The sequence below is a fragment of the Anomaloglossus baeobatrachus genome, chromosome 7 (genome assembly GCF_048569485.1).
Source record: "Anomaloglossus baeobatrachus isolate aAnoBae1 chromosome 7, aAnoBae1.hap1, whole genome shotgun sequence".
Lineage (NCBI taxonomy): Eukaryota > Metazoa > Chordata > Amphibia > Anura > Aromobatidae > Anomaloglossus > Anomaloglossus baeobatrachus.
Window position 1 is genome coordinate 99,067,462 of NC_134359.1, and position 26,573 is coordinate 99,094,034.

Genomic DNA, 26,573 nt, shown 5'->3' on the forward strand with positions numbered 1-26,573 from the left:
GCGGCCGCTTAGTGACGTCGCTGTGACGCCAACGAACCGCCCCCTTAGAAAGGAGGCGGTTCACCGGCCACAGCGACGTCACTAGGCAGGTAAGTATGTTTGACAGTTGTCAGCGATGTTGTGCGCCATGGGCAGTGATTTGCCCGTGACGCACAACCGACGGGGGTGGGTGCAGCCTTAACAGATATAACAATATCGATTGAGTAATGCATGAATAGACACCAAGTCACCTGCAAAAATCACAAAGCATATTGATCAACTCATGACACGGAAACAACCAATAACAAATGGACACTGCATTGAAAAATGTCTCATAAATATTATATCATATATTATTCTGCAATGTTCAGTGGTTTATAATACATCCATATCAGGAATTGGCAAATGATAATTTGCATTAAAGGGTTCCCCTAATGTCATCCCAATACATCTACTATATGTGTTGGTGCTTAATTCAACCAAACGCAGAAATCTCTTGTGTCCCTCCATGCACAACTCAATCTACAAGGCTAAAGTCATTATTCCATATATCGTCCCAAAATGTCCAGTAGATGGCAATATAATCACAAAACGATTTTGAGCCCAATATGTTTACAATGTAGCATCCTATTTACACATAGGTGATGCATTGGAGGGCCCCAAAAGGAGGCACCCCAATGCATCCACCACATGTGTTTGTATTCAGTACAATAAATGGTAGTAAATATATCAATTTGTTTCTACATCAAGTGATAAATTACTTCAAAAATTTATCAAGCAATTACATACCGTATTTTTCGGACTATAGGATGCAGTTTTTGTCCCCCAAATGTTGGGGGAAAGTGGGGGTGCATCTTATTAGTCTGAATGTAGGCCTGTAGAGAATAAGGGTGCTGCGGTGAAGCAGGTCATCGGCAGCACGAGCAGGCTGTAGCAGCGCCTGCCGTGACCACGTGTGCCCGTTCATTTCATATGCGCGCCCATCATCCCGCCGATCATCTCTCAGCGCTAAAGCTGACAGGTGGGCAGGGTGATGGGCGGGTGGTGTGACATTGTGACATTGTAATATGATGGAAAGGGGCAGCCTGGGGGGGAATATGATGGAGAGGGGCAGCGTGGAGGGAATATGATGGAGAAGGGCAACCTGTGGGGGAATATGATGGAGAGGGGCAACCTGGGGGGAATATGATGGAGAGGGGCAGCCTGGGGGTATATGATGGAGAGGGGCAGCTTAGGAGGAATATGATGGAGAGGAGCAGCCTGTGGGGGAATATGATGGAGAGGGGCACCCTGGGGGGAATATGATGGAGAGGGGCAGCGTGGGGGGAATATGATGGAGAGGGGCAACCTGTGGAAGAATATGATGGAGAGGGACAGCCGGGGGGAATATAATGGAGAGGGGCAGCGTGGGGGAAATATGATGGAGAGGGACAGCCTGTGGGGAATATAATGGAGAGGGGCAGCGTGGGGGGAATATGATGGAGAGGTGCAGCGTGGAGGAATATGATGGAGAGGGGCAGCCTGGGGGGAAATATGATGGAGAGGGGCAGCCTGGGGGGAAATATGATGGAGAGGTTTAGTTTGTGGAGGGGATATTTTGTGAAGCAGGCACTGCAATTATTTTTTCAGGAGTGCAGAATAGGAGACATTTATGGGGCAGTATAATGATACTTTTATTTTTCAGAGCACCATGTTGGGAAGTGCTGTGAAAGGTGGAGAAGAAGGAAATCTGGACATCCGAGCTCTGTGCGCGACATCTCATCATGGCATCTTTACTACATGGAGACACAAGGCACGGGAACAACTCTGATTTGAGATTACATCACCTATAAGGTACCTGCATGTAAATAACTTTGGTACTGACTGAATCTCATCAGTACTGTGGTTCCTGTATCCTCCGCAGTCTGATGATGCCTGATAACAACTCCCAACTCCCAGCATCTCCTCACTATTTTTCAGGACAACCTGGGAGTTGTAGGTTTGTACAATACAATTGTGCATGGGGCTAAGCTTGGTTATTTATTCATGTACTGATGGTAATTTTGGCTCTGCATTCATGTACTGACGGTGGTTCTGGCGCTACATGTATGTGCTGTCGGTGGTTCTGGAGTTGGATTCATGTGCTGACCTTGGTTCTGACTTTGCAGTCACGTGCTAACGGTTTTTGCGGCGTTGCATTCATGTGCTGACCTTGGTTCTAGCTTTGTATTCGGTGCTGACCCTGGTTCTGGCTGTGCATTCATGTGCCGAGGGTGGTTCTGGCTGTGTATTCATGTGCTAAGCTTGGTTCTGGTGCAGCATTCATGTGCTGATGGTTCTTGCACTGCATTTATGAACTGATGGTGGTTCTTGAGCTGCATTCATGTACTGACGCTGATTCTGGTGCTGCATTTATGTACGGATGGTGGTTCTGGTGCTGTACTTATGTAATGACAGTGGATCTGATCTTCTACACATTTAACAATCCAAAACAAGCTTCATGGTTAAGTTAAAATGTAACAATCTTCAAAACTTTGTTTTGAGATTATTAGGAGAATTTGGTGAGATTCTTATCCAAAAACAGTGTAAATTATCATATGTTCATATTCAGTTTTTGAGCAGAAACTGAGCATAATTTCATCAAATCCTCATTAAATCCTTAAAACTTTATTCCAGGGTTGCATTAATGGACTAATGGTGGTTCTAGTGATGTATTCGTGTAAGTACTCCTAACACGATACTAACTGCTCACAACCTCTTGATGTCTGATGCTTCCTTTTTGTTAGAAAAATTAGAAACTGCTGTTGTGCCTGCTGTCTATAATTGATTGGTTGCAGCGTTGTTATTGTGACGAGACAGCAGCGTTGCAGACAATAGCAGACCTGGGGAGAGACAATAAAAACAGTTTGTTTTCAAACAAACAATCCAGGGAATGGGTTTCCAAAACCGGAAAACCATTATAAGGGTCTGTGCACACAAGGTATTTTAAACTCAAGCAGAACCACCAAGATTTTGAAGCAGAATATCCTGAAAACCGTGGTGTCATTTTCCTGACCCATCTCCTGTGTAGTTTTACAGTAGTTTCCTAGGCATTTTTTCTGTTTTTTGACCATCGTTGTTTTTTTTCTTTTTTAATTAGTGTTTTCTCATTGTTTTTGTCACTTTTTTTACTGCGCTTCTAAGAAAAAGTGATGGTAAAACACAACAAAAGACGTCCGGGCATCTTTTGAGCCTTCCCATTTATCTGCATTGTAAAGTACAGAGCGTTTTCCGAGTGGAAAACACTAGAAGATAGGGATTTATCTCCCTATCTCCTCCGTTGCCGGCTGATGCGAGAATTGCACTGCTCTCGCGTTACACCGGTGTAACGCGAGAACAATGCGATGTTTCTCACGCCCCGTAAACTTGAATTGTTCAAGTTGAACAAAATTACATTCCACCCGCAGCATGCTGTGACTATTTTCTCAGTCCGATTAGGGCTGAGAAAATAATTGTTCATGGAAGCTGCCCCATAGAGTAATATTGCTCCGAGTGGAATGCGACCTTTAGGAACTCATAAATCTTGGCATACTGCCTTAGTGTAATTTCTGTGGAAAATCTTTGGCTGTCAATATACCGTAATGGGGGTTCCGGGTGTCACTACTGTGAGTTAGCCATGAACTGGATGTGGCTCGCGACCCTCCCTCAGAGCTAAATGTGCCTCAATACTTAGGGGTACTTTGCACGCTGCGACATCGCAAACCGATGCTTGCGATGCCGAGTTCGATAGTACCCGCCCCGTTGCAGCAGCGATATCTTGTAATTGCTGCCGTAGCGAACATTATCGCTACGGCAGCTTCACATGCACTTACCTGCCCTGTGACGTCGCTCTGGCCGGCGACCCGCCTCTTTCCTAAGGGGGCGGATCGTGCGGCGCCACAGCGACGTCACACGGCAGTCGGCCAATAGAAGCGGATGGGCGGAGATGAGCGGGACGTAAACATCCTGCCCACCTCCGTCCTTCCGCATAGCTGGCATGAGCTGCGGTGACGCAGGTAGGAGATGTTCCTCGCTCCTGCGGCTTCTCACAGAGCGATGTGTGCTGCCGCAGGGGATTGAGGAACAACATCTTATCGTCGCTGCAGCTATATTATAGAAATGTCGGACTCTACACCGATGATACGATTACGACGCTTTTGCTTTGCACACTATGATATCGACAGCGACGCCGAATGTGTGTCACTTTCGATTTGACCCCACCGACATCGCACCTGCGATATCGTAGTGTGCAAAGTACCCCTTAGTCTAAAGCTGGCTTAACACACAGCAACATCGCTAGCGATGTCGCTGGTGAAAGCACCCGCCCCTGACCGTTGTGCGTCACGTGCAAATCGCTGCCCGTGGTGCACAACATCGCTAGGACCCATCACATGGACTTAGCTTCCTAGCGACATCGCTGTGGCCGGTGAACCAAGGGGTTGGTTCGTTTGGCGTCACATCGGCGTCACTAAGTGGCCGCCCAATAGAAGCGGAAGGGCGTGGATGAGCGGGCGGAACATCCCGCCCACCTCCTTCCTTATTGCGGGCGGCCGCAGGTACAGTGATGTTCCTCGTTCCTGCGGTGTTACACACAGCGATGTGTGCTGCCGCAGGAACGATGAACAACCTGCGTCCTGCAACAGCAACGATAATCGGGATTAGAATGACGTGTCAACGATCAACGATTAGGTGGGTAATTTTGATCGTTAACGGTCGTTTGTGCATTTCACAAGCAACGACGTCGCTAACGAGGCCGGACATGCGTCACGAATTCCGTGACCCCCAACGACATCTCGTTAGCAATGTCATTGCGTGTAAAGCCCGCTTTAGAACTAAATATAGCCCTCAATATCAGAACGGTTGGGGATCTCTGGTCTAGGTGATAATATGCCCTGTTTGGAATAATAGTTTAGTTTGATCTGTATTTAGTATTAAATTATATTTCTTGAACTTCACATTTAATGCACAAATATAATAGAACTAAAAAGTAATCTGTAACAAAACTAGAAAGTAACCTGTAATATAATACAGATTGTAATAACACCAGACAATGTACTTGTTCTCTGTAAATCTCAGCCTCTGGATTTCTTTATTAACTTTGGTAATATAATCCAGTTACTTTATTTTCTGTAGCATGCACCTAGAAAAATAGCACAGTAACACACCTTATCTGCTTGCTTCAATGTGACACAAGGCACTAGGTGTGTCATTGCATAGCAATGGGAGGGAAGACAGCAGGTGTGTGTTTTTAAGACCATACTGTGAATCAGTAGCATCTCTGCTTCCCATTTAACACGACACCAGCAACAGGCAGGGCTGGTTAGCAACGAAATCTCCCAGCCTTACACAACCAGTCAATCAGGGCCTCCGAGACTGCTTCAACGTGGAGTGGTAGAACGCGCTCTCCAGTGAACTCACCATGATCAGCTGAAGCGAGACTTAGTTTTTTATGTATATATTTTTTTAATTGAAAATTTATTTATTTCAAATTTTTATTGTAAATTAACCTGGCCGGATAATGGCGTCATTTCTACATCAGTTCAAGGTGCTACTTTGGAAAAACTGGTTAAGTGTCTTCAGGCAGCCGGTAAGCACACTCTTCTATTACTAAGTTGTAAAATTGTATTAGGCATACATTAAAGTAGTTAATGAGAAAATCATCTAGTCTAGTCCATGGGGTCATTAGTCATGGATTTTGTTTAATGAGTTTTGCCATTCTGTCTAAAAAGAAAATCATCAGTTCATTTATTAGTAATATAAAACCTGCACTATCCAGTCCCTCAGTCTGACATCGTCCTCTGAAACGTTTCCAGCTCATTTCACTTTAGAAACTTTAATCTTCAGAGTAGATACTAGAATTAGACGGGTCATTTTCTTGTTGTTGTTTCTATCCGCTTACGCTTCAATCCTCTGTATCTCCAGGCATTGGTAAAAGGTCCATCAAGTCTGGAAATGTGACAGTAGATGACTGTCATGTATTCCCAGCACTTTCTGTTATGGAATGGTCTGTCATTCTTTACATGAAACTACAAATTATTTCCCTGATCCTTGAGCAGAATGTTTAATTAATGTAGCTTCCCATGGCAGGGGGTCCATACCATTGGGTCCTGATCCCTCTATGCCCTCATCTACATTGATGTATTTTGATGTAAGGTGAGGTATTAATATTAGATTTAGGGACCATCCTAATTGGTGTATACCTTGTCGCAGTGGGATGTCTTTGCACTTTTGATCAAAAACAGTGTCTGTACCATTGGATTCTGATCCTTCTATGTCCTCATCTACATTGATGTCTTTTGACGCAAGGTAAAGTTTGAATATTAGATGTAGGGACCATCCTAATTGGGGTACACCTTGTCGCAGTTGGATGTGTTGTTTACACTTTTAATAAAAAACAGTGTCCATACCACTGGATCATGATTCTTCTCTGCCCTCACTTACAATGTTGTTTTTTGACGCAAGGTTAGGTTTCAATATTAGACGTAGGGACTATCCTAATTGGGGTATAGCTTGTCGAAGTGTGATGGTTTTACACTTTTTTTTAATCAAAAATAGTGTCCGTACCATTGTATCCTGATCTTTCTATGCCCTCACCTACATTGATGTCTTTTGACGTAGGATGAAGTTTTAATATTAGATGTAGGGACCATCCTAATTGGGGTATACCTTGTCACACTGGGATGGTTTTACACTTTTTTTTTTATCAAAAACAGTGTCTATACCATTGTATCCTGATCCTTCTATGCCCTCATCTACATTGATGTCTTTTGACGCAACGTAAGGTTTTAATATTAGATGTAGGGACCATCCTAATTGGGGTAAACCTTGTCACAGTTGGATGTGTTTACACTTTTAATCAAAAACAGTGTCCGTACCACTGGATCCTGATCCTTCTCTGCCCTCACTTACAATGTTGTCTTTTGATGCAAGGTGAGGTTTTAATATTAGATGTAGGGACTATCCTAACTGGGGTATACCTTGTCACATTGAGATGGTTTTACATTTTTTTGATCACAAACAGTTTCTGTACCATTGTATCGTGATCCTTCTATGCCCTCATCTACATTGATGTCTTCTGATACAAGGTGAGGTATTAATATTAGATGTAGGGACCGTCATAATTGGGGTAAACCTTGTCGCAGTTGGATGTGTTTACACTTTTAATCAAAAACAGTGTCTGTACCACTGGATCCTGATCCTTCTCTACCCTCACCTACAATGATGTCTTTTGACGCGAGGTGAGGTTTTAATATTAGATGCAGGGACTATCCTAATTGGGGTATACCTTGTCGCAGTGGGATCTCATTACCCTTTTAATCAAAAACAGTGTGTACCCTATGTTATTTACGGTATTTGCATTATTGCTTTTATTTATTTTTTACAGCAGAGTATGTGCTCATTTTGTTTCTATCTTAGGTCTTGTATATTTAATGTCCATAGTGTGAACATGCTTCTATGCAGTACATGTATATCAACTTCTACTCCGGCTCAGGTTTTTGATTTTTATATTACTGAAAATATAAAAGATACCACAACTACACTAAAACACTGAAATAACGCATTTAGGTACAATTTACTTTGACTTTAATATGCAAATATTTGCAAACTTTTTGTATTTATATGCCTGGATGGAGACTTTGAAAACCTCAAGCATAGCTGTATTAAAATATGGAGTGCAATGAGATTTTCTATACAACGGCATACAAGGAAAACATGTACAGCCTTGTCAGGCTCATGACTTGTCCGATAGTGATCCGAGTGTCGGATCAAACTCACCATTGCAAGTCTATGAATTCGTGAAAAATTGGACATTATTTAGATTCCAACCATATACTATCTGTTTTTCATGGACTGTTTAATTTGAGAAACTTCATTCAGTTAATTTTTTTATCCAAGAAATATGGATGAAAGTCCAACCAAAATCTGATGGTAAAAATTGACATTTGATGAAAATGTGATTAAAAATACCCCTAAACCTAATGAAACTCTCGCCTTTTTTGTGTAAGGAAAACGTCACTGATATTTGAATGATCCCTTAAAATTAAATGACATTCCCTATAAAGGTTATTCTTGCCAAATCATTTATTAGGCTACAGATGTAACAATTAGCATGAACCCCTTCACGACATATGATGTACTGGTACGTCATATGTTGTGTCCCTGCTTTTGATTGGGCCATGCACGCCCGCATCTTTCCCCACACGTGATGGCTGATTTAATTAGCCATCATGTGCCTCCCAAAGTCACAGATGGATTGGTGATTCACCTGCATCTGTTAACCAGTTGAAAACCAGTTGCATCCCGCTTTCAATCTCTGCAGGGGGAACATTATTCCCTGCTCTCATCGGCACACCCATGACGTGTGACGTGATCGTTGAGAGCCGATGGGTTGTCATGAAAGCCAGGGATCAGTTGATTATAACGATTTTGCTGTGAATGTTGGCTGCAGCAAGCCATCATTCACAAGAGATTGTGATTTTTGCTATACAGAGCAGTGCTGGTACACTGCCATGTATAGCAAAAGTGAACGGATGATCTCAACTTTAAGTGACTAGTAAAAACAGTAAAAAATAAAAAAACAAAAAAAAACATTTTAAAATAGATATATATACAGTATATAAAACAGTTCAAATAACCTCCCTTTTTTCTCATTCAAAATAAAATAATAAAAAATAATTAAATACACACATATTTGGTGTCGCTGAGTTCAGAAATTTCTGACCTATGAAAAAATATAAAATAACTTAATCCGATCGGTAAACAGCGTAATAAGAAAAAAAAACAAAAATGTCTAAATTACCTACATTTTTTGGCCACCACAACATTGCAAGAAAAAACTGGAAGAAGCAATAAAAACCTTATATCTACCCCAAAATGGTATCAGTAAAAACATCAGCTCAGGGCACAAAAAATAAGTTATCACTTAGCTCCAGATCCTGAAAAATGAAAATGCTACAGTTCTCAGAATATGGAGCCAAAAGCAATTTTTTTTCTACAAACTTGTACTCATGCTGACCTGGAGAATCATATAGTCAGGTCAGTTTTACCGTTTAGTGTACACAGTAAAAAACATGTGGAATTGCACTTTTTTTTACAATTTCAACGCACTTATGGTTTTATGGTTATATTGACGGAAAAATTAAAAAGTTATAACTCTTGGAAGAAGGGGAGAAAAAAAGCAAAAGTGTAATAATGAAAATGGCCATGGTGTGAAGGAGTTAAAGGCGTTGTCCATCTCTTGAGACAATTTTGTTTTTTAACTAAAAAATCCAATTTGATTATAGTTTTTGCACAGTTTGGTTTTTACAGGCTCTTTGTTTCCATGCGCATTCAACATTGATATTGTCTATCGTCATAAATCAGCTGATAAAATATCCAAGATAAACAGATAAGGCTTGAGTCACAGATTAGGCTTGAGTGTATGATATCTGATGTGAGAGCATAATAAGATGTGAGATGCTAATGACCTTCAGCTCAGGCTCTGCCTCAAGTATGAGCTAAGTGCCCTGCGACTGTGATCTGATCCTGTGATCAGATCACAGCTGCAGAGGAGAGGGAGGGATTAATCTCCTCCATTGTCAGCCTGTATGTATATCGCACTGCACTTGTATGTCATCCGAGTGCAGTCCGATGTTGCGCTCGCACCCTTTAGGGTCCTTTGCACACTACGACATCGCAAGCTGATGCTGCGATGCCGAGCGCGATAGTCACCGCCCCCGTTGCAGCTGCAATATCATGGTGATAGCTGCCGTAGTGAACATTATCGCTACGGCAGCTTCACATGCACTCACCTGCCCTGCGACGTCGCTCTGGCCGGCGAACCACCTCCTCCCTAAGGGGGCGGGTCGTGCGGCGTCATAGCGACGTCACACGGCAGGCGGACAATAGAAGTGGAGGGGCGGAGATGAGCGGGACGTAAACATCCCGCCCACCTCCTTCCTTCCGCATAGCCGGCCGGGACGCAGGTAGGAGATGTTCCTCGCTCCTGCGGCTTCACACACAGCGATGTGTGCTGCCGCAGGAACGAGGAACAACATCGTAACATCGGTCTTTCCCAAATCATGGGAATGTCCGACGCTACTCCGATGATACGATTACGATGCTTTTGTGCTCGTTAATCGTATCAAAAATGCTTTACACACTACGATGTCGACAGCGACGCCGCATGTGCGTCACTTTCAATTTGACCCCACCGACATCGCACCTGCGATGTCGTAGTGTGCAAAGTGCCCCCATGACTTGTATGGGTGCGAGTAATCCGAGACTCGCAGATAATGCTGCAATTTTTTTTTTCCTCAGTCCAATTAGGGCTAAGGAAAAAATCACAGATGTGAGCTGCATAGCATTGTCTTACATGGGGCCGAGATTTTTATACATTACGCTCGTGTGAGCATACTCTAAGAATTACAGTCTCCTCGTCAGTCTGTCATAGTGGGCTTTTTGACAGATTCTTGATTAATAGTAGTAAACGGTGCACATTTTTTGATAAAACTCAGTAAAAAAAAGATTTTTAACCCAAAATACATGCATTTAAGTAAAAAGAAACTACATAAAAAAAATCCCTCCAAGGGTAGATAACTGATCTAAAAATTCTACATATTTTAACAAAAACTGTGTTATCTACAATAACCTAAGAATTATTGTTTTTCAGTCTGTTACTTTATATGAGCTTTATAGTTTTTTACTGGTAGATAATGAATAATGCTCTCTATATTGAAGTATAATCTTTCTATGTCAAGAAGTGATTCTTCCTATGTATCGGCAGATGTACTGTATATACTGCTCTAACACAGATTTTGGAACTTATATCCAACACTTAACATCTAAAATGGTGCTGGAGCTAAACATATTTTGTATTAATTTGCTTAAAAAAAAAAAGTGCTAAAAAAAATCATTGTTCAGAAAGTTGCTTTAAAATCTTATCAAAATGGCTAAAATCAACTGAATGGAAAAGACCACCTGTGTAACATAAGAAGGATTTTCTAGGACTTTGATTTTAGATCTGTCGTTACATGAGAGTGCGGCTAATATTTCCTAAGGAATTGTTTCCTCTGTTATTTGAGTCACACTCAAATCTTCTGTCTTTATCTACAAAGGCATAAAATAGATATCTGTAATGGATAATAAAAGGAAGCGATCAACACCTTTGTCAATAGTTGCTTGAGATACAGTACGTGATTGATTTTAAAAGTAGTTGCTACTTCTCGATAAACATTTCTATATGTCTTTCTAAGGCCTCCTTCACATCTCTGCTACATGAAACGTCCATTTTCACACGTACCGGAGACACGGACACACATAGACCCATTAAAATCAGTGGGCTTGCGCACACATCTGTGTTTTGACATGTGGATGTGACTCCCTGGACTATCCAGGTCGTCCCAGGTAGACACAACAACACTACACACCCCCCTTCCCAGTTAGGTAACAGCAGTCAAACTAAAAGCCTTGTCACCATCCTCCAGGTTTGATGTCCACACCAAGGGGGGTGGAGCCAGGTGGTTGGCTTCACCCACCAAGGAGTTCACAGGCCTGGAGGCGGGAAAACAGAGTAGTTAAAGTCTAGCTCAGGCTCTAGAAGAGTCAAGTTCAAGTCCAGAAGCAGACCTGTGCTCAGGCCTGCCAAAGACTACTCCGGTGGCTGGGTTGGAGCCCAGTCACCATTGGCAAGGAGGCAGATGGTAGTGGCCGCCTGCAGGAGACCGGGAATACGACCGGTGGAACCGTAACGGACCGGGACAGGGTAGTGGCCTGCCGGAACCGAACCGGGGAGCCAACTGGATACCGGAGCACCAGGCAGGGTACTAAGACCCCGAACTAGGCTAGAAGCCAGCACCATAGTCAAATTAACTGATTGCGGTCTGGACCTCAGGGGTTCATTCCCACCTAAGTCCCGATTGAAGTCAACAGCCCAACCATTCCGGATTAGTGCCACCGCCAAGGGCTGGAGATCCAGGGGGCCAGTGTCTGCGGGAAAACGGGCTCCTACGACAGATACACGTCGGGGAGTGGACTACCGATGCCTAGGCACAGGAGTCAAGATTCACATACAGAGGTGCAGGAGAAAGGCGGACATTACCAACCTAATTTGGGAAAAGCTGCAGCCGGCTGCGGGCCCCGTTCATCACTCTGTTTGGTTTACCAGTGACTCCAGTGTCTTGTGCCAGAGTGAGTACACCAGTGCCATCCGGCACTGCGCCGCACTGCACTGCAACACTACCCCCTGCACCCGGGCCCCGGCCCACCGGACCCCGGGACCAACATCCCCTACCCACGGAGGGGTCAACACCTAGCTGCGCTACTCCACCGCTCCTTGGGGCCCCCACACCTTCACCGCAGCGATGGTGTCCACAATCACCACAACCCGTTGGTGGCGTCACGAACTATCACTTCAAATCCAAACACCCCAAATCCCCAAGCGACAACTCCCTTGCAGAGCGACGTGACCCCCGGGTCCGTGATAGGCTCAAGCCACCACCCGCAGTATGAGCACGGATCCGAGCGGCTCGGTCGCAGCCGAGCCCGCGGGGCGGTACATGGAGCGCACATGTGTCCATGTGCTCCACACAATGACATGTTAATTTTCTGCTGGCAGCACTGATGTCACATGGACCGCACACTGATGGGATCTGAATGACACATACCGGAGGAAACACATGCCACAGAGAAATAAATGTATTTTTGTTCTTACCTGTCTACGATGCTGCTGTTGCTTCCGGGCTCTCTCATTATGCTCATGAATATTCACTGCACTGACTGAGGACCTGGAAGCAAGTGTGACAGCAGCGATGGAGGCAGATAAGTATACAAGTTCGTGCTGTCCGTGTCCTATCCGTATGTTGCACAAATAACACACGGAACACACACGGGCACACAGACAGACATACGGTACGTACCTACACCACGGGCTGTGCAAAATGTTCATTTTTGCATGGACGTGTGAAGGGGGCCTAATGGCCGATACACACATGAGATCTGTAGGAATCTTAGCCTATACTGTAACGACATACAGATTCTGTGAGACAAAAATTGGGCTAGATTTTCATGCCATATTACAAATTTATTCTTCCCAGAAGCATAACAGTCTATGGATTTGTACAGAAACATTATACTGTACTATGATTTATAAGACCTCCAGATCCATTTATTGTTGTATAGGATTTGTTGAACTATCAGTTGGAGATTTAGAGGTACTTTACACACTGCGACATCACATCCGGAATATCGTCGTGGTCACGTCGTTAGTGACGCACATCCGGCGCCGGTAACAACATCGCAACGTGTAAATCCTAGATGCGCCGATAAACGATCGCAAAAGCGTCGAAAATCGGTGATCTGTGTAGCGTCGGTCATTGTCATAATGTCGGGTCGACCGCAGGTACGATTTTGTTTGTCGCTCCTGTGGCAGCACACATCGCTGTGTGTAAACCCGCAGGAGCGACAAGCATCTCCTTACCTGCATCCCGGCGGCAATGCGGAAGGGAGAAGGTGGGCGGGATGTTATGTCCCGCTCATCTCTGCCCCTCATTTCTATTGGCCAGCCGATTAGTGACGTCGCTGTGACGCCAAACGCACCTCCCCCTTGAAGGAGGGATTGTTCGGCAGTCACAGCGACGTTGCCGAGCAGGTATGTGCATGTGACGCTGCCGTAGCGATAATGTTCGCTACGGCAGCAATCACCACATATCAAATGTGCGACGGGGGCGGGTGCTATCACGCTCGGCATCACTAGCCGATGCTAGCGATGTCGCAACGTGCAAAGTACCCCTTAGTCTGTCATGTGAACAGAGCAGATAGGAGTTCTGGTATATTAACAGTGATGAGCGAGCACTACCATGCTCGGGTGCACAGTACTCTTAACTGGTGATGACTGCCCACTACCATGCTCGGGTGGTCAGTACTCGTAACGAGCAGTTGGATGATCGGATGGGCACTATTCAAGTTCCCGTGTATAATGGAAGTCAATCGGGAACTCAAGCATTTTTCCAGATGATCTTCCAGAAAAATGCTTGAGCCCCCATTGACTTCCATTATACTCAGTACTTGAGTCACGCCCATCTGAGCATCAACTGCTCGTTACGAGTACCAAGCACCTGAGCATGGCAGTGCTCGCTTATCACTAGTTACGAGTACCGAGCACCAGACCATGGTAGTGCTTATCACTATATATTAACAATTAGCAAAAGGCAAATTTAGAAATAATTAGAACACCTTTCAGAACCTGTAAGTTCCAAAGGAATTGAAAACTGACCCTATAATGATTTAGAGTAATAATCCAGCAATAAAATCCAAACCCATTACATAGTATACAGTTTTTTTTATATCTACACAAAAATTACTTATAATGTCATCATGTGACTAGTCTGGCTTGGCATTGCTGGAGTTCTCCTGTCTAATATTAAAGAGGACCTAACAGCAGCATTTTACTTAGTAAAGTACAGACAGGGCCATGTTTTCTTTGTGAAACTGATTAAAATGATACCTAAGATGAAAAAATCCATCGTTGGCTGCACATGCGTAGATGGCTCAATGCCACCGCTGCCATTATACTGAAGTCCAATCTGGTCAAGTGCCGCCTGCACCTATCGTAGAAAGGTGCCAGAGTGAAAGGAAGAAGAAAAAAAACAGAAGCAGCGGAGGGGCCGGAAAAGAGCTGAAGACCCTACACACAGTCCTTCCACACAGGCCCCTGCCAATGTACAAAGATATGAATAGAAGAAAACTTCACATATAGATTAGAGAAAATATAAAAAGCCCTAAAACAACTACTGTATGGTGGCAGACGTGACTGATGTGATGCAGGTTACAAAGGCCACCATTACGTCATAACTCTGGGCCAAGCCAACTGACAAGAACCTAGAATATGACATATTTTCAGTTATTTCACACTTTTTTGTTAAGTATTTCATTCCACATGTGTCAATTCATAGTTTTGATGCCTTCAATGTGAATCTACAATTTTCAGTCATGAAAATAAAGAAAACTCTTTGAATGAGAAGGTGTGTCCAAACTTTTGGTCTGTACTGTATATACACACACACACATATATATATATATATATATATATATATATATATATACTCAGAGAGGGCAGTATATATAATACAGGGAGAGGCTTTATTTCGTATTCTATAAAGCTGTCCTTACACTTTAGGTAGCGGTCAGTACGGCCGGCATCTATTTTTCCAGGGTCTCCATTACAGAGAGGTGAATAAATCGTTCCTCTCTAGTTGTGGCTTTTCTACAAAGGAAATGTAAGATTGTACATGTTACTATCCCATAATTACTTGATGCTATAATTAGTATGTTATTCTTGGGATAGAAATTATTTTTAACTACCCTAATGATATTATAGAACAGAGACCTCATGGAACAGGAGCTGTGATATCAGTTATCCAAGCTCAGCCAGGAGTGTTTGGTGCATACAGATGACAGTGTTAATTGGTCCGAGAACTGGACCTCAATGTTTAGACTTGCCGCAGTTCTCCTGACCCATTCGTAACAGCTGCATAGAAATATATGAAGCTGTCACGTTCAGGCTGGGAGACTCTTGGGCAGTCCGATCATTGTGCATCGGTCTTGGGCTGATTTATACAGACATCCTAATGCACTGTAACTAAAATGCATGCAGAGGTGCAGACACAGACAGATGCTGGAGGCTCGGGGGACCCAAAATGTCCCTTTGGCCCATATGGCACGCTAATAATATTTAAAACCTGTGATTGTTTCATTCATGATTTTCAATCCTGAGATTTTGCATTGGGATCCATGAGTGTCAAGTTGTCAGGGTCACCTGTACCTGTTTTATAACAGCCTGGACTATTACAGAAATGAATCACAAACCACGTTACAAATAAAGACCGTACGTTGCAGACATCATTCTCGTTTATGTAAGTGATTACAAAGGCAAAATACTTGTATTTATTCCTCTTATGCAAATGGGAAATGATTGGTGTTAATAGTTAGTCTTCTAGTGTTGTTATTAGAGGTGAGCGATCCTGACAAGGATCAGATCAGTTCAGGATCGACAAGCCCGTCTGAGATCGCCGATCCAATCATCGATCCTAGCCAAACCCATTAAATTCAATTGGAGGCAAAAGTGATGTATTGAAAAATTATGTGGGGAAGACTGGAGAAGAAAAAAAATAGAAAGGGGTTAAAGCAGTACATACTTACCGAGTCTCCCGTGGCTGCAGCGCTACTTCCGGCTCCGATAAATAACTCTAATGCATATTTGCTGCTTTCCCCTTCCACCAGCATTTCTGATTGGCTGCTGTTGGACCATGCCCTCACCCTCTGAGACAGCATCTGTGATAGGTTGGAATCACAAACGCTGTCTGTTTCCTTATAATGATGATAAATAAATAAAACAATTGGCATAGGGTCCCCCACTGTATTGATACGAGCACAGATAAAGCCATGGCTACAGGCTGCAGCCCCCAGCCCTGCGCTTATCTTGGCTGTGTATTAATAAGAGGAACGGCATGTGGCTTTTTTTTTTTAAATTAATTATTTAAAAGAATATTTTTTTTAGAAAAAGCGTGCCGTTCCGCCCAGTTTTGACACCCAGCCAAGATAAAGTTCAATAGCTGGGAGCTGGTATTCTCAGGCTGGGGTGATCCATGCTTATTGGGCCCTTCAGCCTAAAAATAGCAGCCTGCAGCCACCCAGGATTGCCGCATTAATTAGATGTGACAGACTTTACCCGGCTCATTTTGATTGCCCTGGTGTGGTGGCAATCAAGGTAATAAGGGGTTAATGTCAGTTTACAGCTGCCACTAAGCCCTGGATGCTTTTATTCGTTTAAATTAGGATTCATCAGGGGAAAAACATAAAGAGGACCACAAATTTGTCTGATATACAGTTAGGTCCAGAAATATTTGGACAGTGACACAAGTTTTGTTATTTTAGCTGTTTACAAAAACATGTTCAGAAATACAATTATATATATAATATGGGCTGAAAGTGCACACTCCCAGCTGCAATATGAGAGTTTTCACATCCAAATCGGAGAAAGGGTTTAGGAATCATAGCTCTGTAATGCATAGCCTCCTCTTTTTCAAGGGACCAAAAGTAATTGGACAAGGGACTCTAAGGGCTGCAATTAACTCTGAAGGCATCTCCCTCGTTAACCTGTAATCAATGAAGTAGTTAAAAGGTCTGGGGTTGATTACAGTTGTGTGGTTTTGCATTTGGAAGCTGTTGCTGTGACCAGACAACATGCGGTCTAAGGAACTCTCAATTGAGGTGAAGCAGAACATCCTGAGGCTGAAAAAAAAGATAAAATCCATCAGAGAGATAGCAGACATGCTTGGAGTAGCAAAATCAACAGTCGGGTACATTCTGAGAAAAAAGGAATTGACTGGTGAGCTTGGGAACTCAAAAAGGCCTGGGCGTCCACGGATGACAACAGTGGTGGTTGATCGCCGCATACTTTCTTTGGTGAAGAAGAACCCGTTCACAACATCAACTGAAGTCCAGAACACTCTCAGTGAAGTAGGTGTATCTGTCTCTAAGTCAACAGTAAAGAGAAGACTCCATGAAAGTAAATACAAAGGGTTCACATCTAGATGCAACGAATTCATCAATTCCAAAAATAGACAGGCCAGAGTTAAATTTGCTGAAAAACACCTCATGAAGCCAGCTCAGTTCTGGAAAAGTATTCTATGGACAGATGAGACAAAGATCAACCTGTACCAGAATGATGGGAAGAAAAAAGTTTGGAGAAGAAACGGAACGGCACATGATCCAAGGCACACCACATCCTCTGTAAAACATGGTGGAGGCAACGTGATGGCATGGGCATGCATGGCTTTCAATGGCACTGGGTCACTTGTGTTTATTGATGACATAACAGCAGACAAGAGTAGCCGAATGAATTCTGAAGTGTACCGGGATATACTTTCAGCCCAGATTCAGCCAAATGCCGCAAAGTTGATCGGACGGCGCTTCATAGTACAGATGGACAATGACCCCAAGCATACAGCCAAAGCTACCCAGGAGTTCATGAGTGCAAAAAAGTGGAACATTCTGCAATGGCCAAGTCAATCACCAGATCTTAACCCAATTGAGCATGCATTTCACTTGCTCAAATCCAGACTTAAGACGGAAAGACCCACAAACAAGCAAGACCTGAAGGCTGTAAAGGCCTGGCAAAGAATTAAGAAGGAGGAAACCCAGCGTTTGGTGATGTCCATGGGTTCCAGACTTAAGGCAGTGATTGCCTCCAAAGGATTCACAACAAAATATTGAAAATAAAAATATTTTGTTTGGGTTTGGTTTATTTGTCCAATTACTTTTGACCTCCTAAAATGTGGAGTGTTTGTAAAGAAATGTGTACAATTCCTACAATTTCTATCAGATATTTTTGTTCAAACCTTCAAATTAAACGTTACAATCTGCACTTGAATTCTGTTGTAGAGGTTTCATTTCAAATCCAATGTGGTGGCATGCAGAGCCCAACTCGCGACAATTGTGTCACTGTCCAAATATTTCTGGACCTAACTGTATCTGCACAATGGCAGGAATTCCAAATGAAAGAGCCTCATGTACAGCCCCTTCAATAGCCATTCGGGTCTATCATCTCACCTGCACTCAAACAATCATGAATTTGGGCTCAACTGATTAAGATGCTTTTATCTTTGCTGAGCGCACAGCCCTGCCTGTATCCGGATCCATATTACCGTCAGCTGCAGAACCTTCATCGGTGGTGACACGCATTCCAGAATGAACCATGTGTGAGGAGTGGGTCATGACTCATAAGATCCAAATTGTCAATTGCCAGGATTTCTGGCAATCACTAACAACCCCACGCATACGCGCCGGGATTTCTGGCAATCGCTAACAACTCCACGCATGCGTGCTCGACCAGCATTGGTACGCACCCTGAAACACACCAGATGATAAAACTAGTCACTTCCGGGAATCGCAAACAGTGCTGGCACGTATAATGGAGCACAACGGATGTCTGGAGCAGAGCATGTTTTATATGTTCAACTCAATTAACCACCAGGTCTTCCGACATTCAAGGATTCATACATGAGCACCGAACATAGTTTTGAATAGGCTGTCAGGTTAAAGCCCATGGTTGCCTTAGCATTAAGCACATAGACTCAACTATAATTATATCATCGTGTGTCCCCGCATTTTACAGATAATACCACATTTATGCCTGAGAAATAAAGCATGTTATGAAATCATCAGCCCATAACCATGCAACATATTTCTTACCATCATATAATTTTTACCATCAATAATCATCAAAGTGACCATGATGTGCTGTAACGCGCATTATCTCTTTCATTATTTGCATTGCGGGTAATTTTTATAAAAAAATCAATTTCTAGTTAGTCAAGGGATCTTGTCAAGAAACTGTGATATTTGGAGACATCCCTTAGCACCATATACATGAGAAGGTATATGTATAAAGCCAGTAATCTAGGAAAATATCTGATTACATTACAAATGACAGAATAAATCTGTCCAGGCCAATATGCAACAGTTATCTTTGGAACGGTTTCCAAAAATGGATTAGAAGGAAAGTAAAGGACAAGGCGATAAATGAGGTGATACTGACGTGGCTGCTGGACCAATGTGTTAGTTCACATGACAGTTTTTCCATCGGACCAACGGACTGTGTGAAAACAAATCACAGAATATGCTAATCTTCATCCATTTTTCAGACGAGACTAAACAACACAACTATACATTTTGAATAAGAAATTGGCGATGGATGAAAAATGCAATATGAACACTATTTAATACATCCATCCCAATTATTAAGATAGGAAACTTTATTTGGCATTGCATCTTTTTTTTTTTCTTTTTTTTTTAAAACAAATGCCATGTGGATGTCCTAAACGGACATATGGATGAAATAGCTTTGACAATATGGATGAAAAATTATCTGTTTCTTTTTATTAGTGAAAAATTGACAATTTTTCATATGCTCATGTAAACTTTGCCTACCACATGTTATGCGCATTGGCACATTTAAGGAAACAGGACAGGAGGGAGATTTATTACCAATAGAGATGAGCCACCACCCTAGTGTTCGAGTTCAGTTCGGTTCATCGAACTTGGGATGTTTTCATCGAACGTTCGTCAAACACTTTCGAACACCTTCGAACACCATTAAAAACAATGGCAGGCAAATACAAACACATACAAACAAGCACAAACACGAACACACACATATTATGCTTACCTTACCTTCCGTTCCATCGCCAGCCTCCAAGGTTCCACTGTATTAACATTGAATGACAGTATTACTGTGAAAAGCCAGTTACGCTTTTGGTTATCGAACCGTTATCGAACATAACCTCGAACTGTAGAACTTGAAGCTAATTGTTCGCGTTCGTTGAATGACTCGAACATCGCCTAAAACAGGTCGATTTTGAGATTTTGAGATTGGTGAACAGTTCGATTCGAACATCGCTCATCTCTAGTTACCATTTACTGGCAGTAAAGAGATTTTGAAAATGGCGAGGAATTTAGGCATAAAGTAGCCAAACTATCATGCTGTTTTCACCATAATCCTGGTGTCAACGAACTTGAAATGTTACAAAATGTTTGCACAACTTGTAGTTGCGCAAAAGTGAATATTTTTTCCATTCCAGACTATTCCCATCATATTTTTGAAAAAAAAAAAAAAAAGAGTCGGGATAAAGCGTGGCCAAGCACACTCAACAAATTCATCATAATTTACACCACAAATGTGGCATAAACTACAACAGATGTACACCTGTTTGGTGGTGCCCACCAGCTAAAAGATACAAGAAATATCAAAGAAGTTTTCCCACATACAAAGTTCATTTTCATTAATAAATCTTGGAATAATAATAAGTTCCACAATTGGATGTGTTTAAAAAAATGTTCCTGTGCTGAGATAATGTTATATATGTACTGTGTAATGGATGTGTCTGACCGTACAGGGACATGGTCTGATCATACCACATCTCCTGGACATTGGAGAAAGTAATAAAGTATACAAACATTACAGCACGGAATTGCAAATTATTATTTCAGGTAAAACATTTTGTAAAAACAGACAGGGAAATGTTTTACCTTACAAAAATAATCAGCTGTCATCCTCTGCTGTGCAATGTGTATAGTCTCTTTTGACAAGACCATATCCCTGTACGGTCGGACACGGCCATTACACAGTACACAGCAGGGACACATATATAAGATTATCTCAGCACAGGACCTTTTTTTAACTCATCCAATTGGGGAAATTGTTATTCTTGAAAGATCTATTAATTAAAATCAACTTTAAAATGAACTTTGTTTATGGGAAAACCACTTTAATGAATTTCTTGCATCTTACTCCAAAGGACAGGCGGTCTTGATGGATCGGAGTACAAATGAATTAGAGGATAAAAGATCATGATACAAACGTGTTTGGCCAACCGATGATTGTCGGCGGAGATAAGGATCTGGCATGTCTGATTTCAGACTGATAATGTTTTTGTTCTCTAGAGATAAGCCAACAACAGACATGTCCATCAGTGACTCTCTTACAGAGAACACACATGAGCATTTGGCAGAGCAAGTCTTCCTGTGTATCGGAGAGACAGTGAAGGTAGCTGTCAGCAGAATGATTGTCCTAAGCAGTATTCACATATAGCAATCTAAAATGAATGGATGGCGAGAGGCTTGATGGGAATCTGTCCTTCAGATCAACCCTCCTAAAACCGTCTATATGGGCATGCAGATCATAGTAGGTTGAATACAGTGATACTTTGATATCTGCGATCTGATGAATAGTTCCACTTTTTTCCTAACATATAAATAAGTTGTTAAGATCTATGGAACAGACACAGATCTCCCTGAGAATCTGCCTCCAGAACTTGAGAGGGGCATTACTAGTGTGAGACATGTAATGACTGACAGTCTGTTCTCCTGATTTAAATGTCTCACACTGGTAATTCCCCTTGTAATAATAATTTTTATTTTTATATAGCGCTAACATATTCTGCAGCGCTTTACATACATCAGGAACACTGTTCCCATTGGGGCTCACAATCTAAATTACCTATCAGTATGTTTTTGGAGTGTGGGAAGAAATCAGAGAATCTGGAGGAAACCCACGCAAACACGGGGAGAACATACAAACTGCAAACTCCTTGCAGATGTTGTCCTTGGTGGGATTTGAATCCAGGACCCCAGCGCTGCAAGAATACAGTGCTAACCACTGAGCCACCCTTTCATTTAAAATAAACTTTAGAGGTAGAATTTAAGGGAGATCTATGTACGGCCCGTAGATCTTAACAGTTTATTTACATATTAAAACAAATTAGCACCAAAATCAAGAAACAACAACAATGAATGCATTTATTTAATAATGGCAAGAAAAAATGCAAATGATGCATCTGTCCATTGACTGAATGGTTGCACAATTTGGAATAAGGTTAACTTATAACCAAGGAAGGAAAAAACAAAGAACAAGTCAAATATTAGTTGAAAAATACAATAATTTTATTGGTAAAAACAAGTTATCATCTGACAGCAGAAGACAGAGAGGTGTCTAAACAATAATAAGATCAAGTGATATTAAAACAGAGAATTAAGCCTGCTTTACACGTTATGATTCTGTATACGATATCGTATGCGATTTACAACGCCCCCATCGTATGTGCAGCATGTTCAATTTGTTGAACGTGCCGCACAAACGATTAACCCCCATCACACATACTTACCTACCATACGACCTCGATGTGGGCGGCGAACGTCCACTTCCTGGAGTGGGAGGGATGTTTGGCGTCACATCGACGTCACGCGGCAGCCGGCCAATAGAAGCGGAGGGGCGGAGCTGAGCGGGACGTAAACATCCCACCCACCTCCTTCCTTCCGCATTGTAGGCCGGGAGCTGCAGGAGGCAGGTGAGATCTGTTCATCGTTCCCTGGGTGTCACACACTGCGATGTGCGCTACCCCGGGTACGATGAACAACCTGACGTTCAGTTCGTCAGGAATGAACGACGTGCGTGCGATGAACGTTTTTTCATTCAATCGCAATTGCACGTCGCTGTCACACGCTACAACATACCTTACTATGCCGGATGTGCGTCACTTACAACGTAAACAAAAAACAAAAAGGACCTAGCGTCACCTTCACAGGTGCTCAGGAAAAAAATATATGTAGAGTTAAAGTAGCCCTGGCACACCGTTTATTTCCCAATAATAATGAAGGAAATGAAAGTTTCTTTTGTATTTTTATTGAAGAAGATGATACAGATGCAGAAAGTCCGCCTATGACAACGTTTCGGCCTTCATTATGGCCTTCATCTGGTCGGACAGACTGACTAGATACATATACAAAAATAAAGCAGACATAACAAAATTGGATCAGTACACAAATGAGTAAACATATTCTCGTATCTTGGTGACATATAAATGAAAGGTATATTGGTAATGTGACTTGGGAGATGGGGAGAAGCCAATAACCGTGGGTGACCACAAAACGGAGAAATCGGGAAGTCGCAAGGTGGGTGCTGTGAGGAAGGGATACGTAATATCATGTCATGGTACTAACCTGGACAGGTTAGGGTTCCCAGAGGGACGAAGAAAAATTACAATACTGGTAGGGATGGTAGGTAAAGGGAATGCGTGAATCATCTATGAAAGAGAGGAAAGAAGAAAAGAAAACAGAGAAGGAAAAAGAAAAAGGAAAAAGAAAAGAGAAAAATAAACAGAGGAGTGAGCTACTGGAATGGTAATAACATGAGCTAAGAAGAACCAATCATATGTGAATATGTAGTACCTATTTGTGGATAGACTTGTAAACCTTATAGGATGATTGCGGAGTCCCGTCAATATTTCAGTTTAAACTTTATGAGCATATTCTATGATGCAGAAATCACACTTCGCTCTATACGAGCGTATGACAAATCTAGTGAAAAGAGGTCTAAAATTAATACTGTAATACAGTCATTAACTGGGTGTAATCATAAAAATATATATTAGGATCTGGTACCCGTGCATGTGTGGCCGGATGTATACACATTCTTTAGACAGGGCTGCTGTGTTGCAGATGGCTATCCAAGGAAATATGTGTATATAAGAGCTTGGTTTTAGTACTAAAGAAGAAATATATAGAAAAGTATACTGGTTATGCACTGATACACCTATGGATGGGTCATGATAAATGCAAAGACTATTAGGGGATCTCCTACCTTAGTTCATCTCTATGTAGTAGGGACGAAGGGTAATGGTGCCACAAGTTACATATTGCATAAGATCCGGGGTACTATGTCTAAGACTAGGGAAAAGACATAAGGAAAGAAAAGGGGGGGTGTTTTTCTGTTATCTGTAGAAAATCATAGTAGGCACAAAAAAGTGGGGGAACCTCCTACCTTAGTTCATATGCACAGGGCAGAAAGAATGAAAAAATGAAAAAATGGAGTCCACAGGTGCCTGGTAGCAGGGGCTCTATGCCTAAGGATATATAGCAGAAGGAGATATAGGGTGAATATAAGAGAGCGCTGAATTAAAGGTGGCAGTAGTGTTAATCCAAAGAAGCAGAGGGGATACCTCAGAAATCCGGTTTGTCTAGTTACCAGTAGGGCTTGGGGATACAGCGGAGAGGCAGGTAAGGAAATCTGTACAGCAGCAAATGACAACAGGACAGGTGAAAGGATTAGCAGGGTGAGGCTTGCTGCAGAGAAGAGTACAGAGGGATCACTTACCAATGGGTGTGAGGACCGCTTGCGTGCCCTGTGCGTCCGGTGAGGTGGGAAGATAATACTGTGGCCGGGGTTTAAAAACGCTGGTGGTATAGCGTCATTTCCGGTATTTGGAACGCGGAAGTGATTGGGAGGCCGGTGGAACGCATGCTACACATGCGCTCTGATCGTTTACAGGATAGTACTGAATAGTGGAGGAGGTGTGTGTGTGCTGAGGTGTAAGAGCGCTCTTGGGCGATAGTGGGCAGCTGTGGAACTGCAGGTGCGGTGCACATAATACCATATAAGGAAGTGGTTCCAGTGAGGGATGCAAGATGCCGATGGGAACAGGCTGTGCAGATCTAAGTGAGGTTGTAGTTCTGTAAAAGAAGGGGAAACAGTTAGATGTACGTATATGATGCCAATCTTACAATAACCATAATACATAACAAAGAAGACATATATACAAGTATTATGTGAGTACATAGGAGTAGGTGAACATTAGATTACAAAAAGGAAAATATTAGTCAAATCATAGCCTCATGATTAATGGAAAGAGGACATTATTAGAGGGTGATATGTTGCTGAGCTATCCATAACAACAGTGTGAATCCCACAACTAGGGGCCTGAATTTCTAGTTCAAAGAACAGTGACCAATGACTAAGAGCAAGGAAAAAACGTGGCTAAAAGGAGAAAGAAGAAGCTTAAAAACCTGTTTCGTACTTTCTATTCAGTCCATGAGGTTCCATGGTACCTAATGTATGAATCCATCTGGCCTCCTTGTCACGGAGGCGTTCAACCCTGTTGCCACCTCTGCGATGAATTTCAACCATGTCAATAACTTGAAAACGAAGCTGGGAAATCTCATGGCCAGCTGTTACAAAATGATGGGGAATGGGTAGCAACACACGCCCGCACCTGATGTCGGACTTGTGTTTACTAATGCGGTCTCGGATATGTTGGGTGGTTTCCCCAACATATCCGAGACCGCAAGGACATCTGATGTAATATACAACAAACGTACTGTCGCATGTGAAGAAATGTTTAATCTGGAAAATTTTGCCAGATCTAGGGTGAGAGAAAGTGTTCCCTTTAATCACATTAGAGCATTGGGCACAGCTCAAACATGGGAAAGTGCCCAGTTGGGGAGTGCCCAAGAACCTCTGATGCGGACTGACATTGGCTGAACCAATGTCTGCTCGTACCAATTTGTTCTTCAGATTGGGTGATCTCTTGTGACAAACCAATGGTGGGTTTTGGAATTCTTTGATTTGTGGGTATGATAACCCCAATAATGGCCATTGTTTTAGAATGATTTTCTTGATCAGTGGTGAGAAGGGATGATATGTATTGATGAAGGGGATACGATTCTGATTCCCTGCGGATTTATCTGAGGTTGAGGTTGTTCTGATGGCTATATGCTGGGGATAGCCCCTCTGAATGAATTTGTCACTCATTTCTTGATGTCTAGTGGTTCTGGTGTCCATGTCCGTGACCAGCCTATTAACCCGGGTATGTTGAGAAATGGGTAAAGATTGTTTTGTATGTTTGGGATGATTGCTCTTGTAATGCAGGAGACTGTTCCTGTCGGTTGGCTTTGTATAGATATCGGTACTAAGGACCCCATCTGTACCCTTAAGAACCATACAGTCTAGAAAATTGATTGAGTCGGTGTCATGATGTATGGTGAATGTTAAGCCGGGAAGGCAGGTATTTATATCTTCGTGAAAAAGAGTCAGGGAAGTCACGTCTCCATCCCAGACCATGAATACATCGTCGATGTAACGACGCCAGAGAAGGGCGTGTTGCATGACCAAGGGGTGAGAGTGAATGAATCGTTCTTCAAAGAATGTCATAAAAATGTTAGCATACGGAGGCGCGACATGAGATCCCATCGCGGTCCCCCTCCGTTGCATGTAGAACTGATCTTGA

At 42.6% G+C, this 26,573-nt stretch overlaps 2 long non-coding RNA genes across 2 annotated transcripts; both read right to left on the reverse strand.

Annotated features, from left to right (window-relative positions):
- Positions 1-23,273: 23,273 nt before the first annotated feature.
- On the reverse strand, positions 23,274-24,038 carry LOC142245941 (uncharacterized). The gene is made up of 3 exons (XR_012724822.1): positions 23,953-24,038; positions 23,740-23,868; positions 23,274-23,594 (listed from the first exon to the last, which is right to left on the reverse strand). It is a non-coding gene; the product is annotated as an uncharacterized LOC142245941 (long non-coding RNA).
- A 132-nt stretch (positions 24,039-24,170) lies between these two features.
- Positions 24,171-24,751, reverse strand: LOC142245942 (uncharacterized). The gene is made up of 4 exons (XR_012724823.1): positions 24,665-24,751; positions 24,510-24,577; positions 24,332-24,413; positions 24,171-24,237 (listed from the first exon to the last, which is right to left on the reverse strand). It is a non-coding gene; the product is annotated as an uncharacterized LOC142245942 (long non-coding RNA).
- Between the last annotated feature and the right edge of the window lie 1,822 nt (positions 24,752-26,573).